Source organism: Triticum dicoccoides, chromosome 3A, assembly GCF_002162155.2.
Source record: "Triticum dicoccoides isolate Atlit2015 ecotype Zavitan chromosome 3A, WEW_v2.0, whole genome shotgun sequence".
Lineage (NCBI taxonomy): Eukaryota > Viridiplantae > Streptophyta > Magnoliopsida > Poales > Poaceae > Triticum > Triticum dicoccoides.
This window is the reverse complement of record NC_041384.1, coordinates 139037316-139038486: the sequence shown is the minus strand read 5'-3', so window position 1 is coordinate 139038486 and position 1171 is coordinate 139037316.

Here is a 1171-nt window from a genome sequence, read left to right as displayed (position 1 = left end):
TCCGGCTCTTCTTCTTGATCTGCTATAATGGGACCGAGTTCTGCTCACAGACCGCCTTCTTGAGCGTGTTGGGGCTGATAATATTTCGCACCTCAGCTATTTGAGGCTCGGTGAAGGCGGCAGCTGGAGGCGTCTCCTGAGAACTGAACGCTAGACGACGCCTCTTGCAACTGGGTTTCTCCGCCGTACCAGCTAGATCGCAGTTGTCTTGGTTGGGTTCTTGAGAAGGAGGCACGCAGAACTCGTCACCGTACCCATGTTCGGCAAAGTACTTATCGACGTTGGTAAATGTACCATCGTCGTTGTCGTAGTCGTCCGGATCTTGTGCCATAGGGATGTCCGGCATGTCCGGTAGCGTTGCGGCGTTCTTGCCATGGCTTGGTGCCGGCACGACTGGCAGTCTTGTCTGTGGGGTGGTGTCCCCACCCCCAAACGAATCTGGCTCTTCGGCCAAAGCAGGGGCCAGCTTACGCAAGTGCTGCGGGTCATCTCATCATCTTCGTCGGCCCCAGCGGGTTGAATCGGAGGTAACAGCTCGTCGCAGCCTGGCAGCACCTGAACCATTTCAACCCTATACACTGTGGGTGGCATCGGATTATCGTGGAACACGGGTTTTCCCGGTTGAACGATTCTGCCCTTGGCGACATCGACCAACTCGCCACCCACGAAGTGCAGGAGAGTGCAAGGAACGTCGGCGGCGCCCTGCGAAAACATGTAGGGCGTCAGGGATGCCCAGTCAAAGGCAAGGACATGAAGCCATCGGCCAAGAGGCTTAGTTATCGCGGGTGCACCATTAGAAATCTTTTTTTAGATAGCAATGGCGCACCCACCGCCGGTGCGCCATTAGAAATCTTTTTTTTAGATAGCAATGGCGCACCACCAGGCCGGTGCGCCATTAGTATATTTTTTTATTTTTTAATAAATGAATATGAATATGAAACAGTAATATTTTTTTATAAAAACAGTAATAATTGTTGTTTAACAACAATTGTAGTCTACATTTTTTTATTATTATTTTTAAGAAAATGAGTATGAATATGAAACAGTAATAATTTTTTATAAAAACAGTAATAATTTTTTTAAATATCATCAAATTTGTTATTTGAAAATATCATCGGCAGCGGCGGTGGAGCGGGGAAGGGTGCAGGGGGTGCTCGTCGGTGGCGGTGGA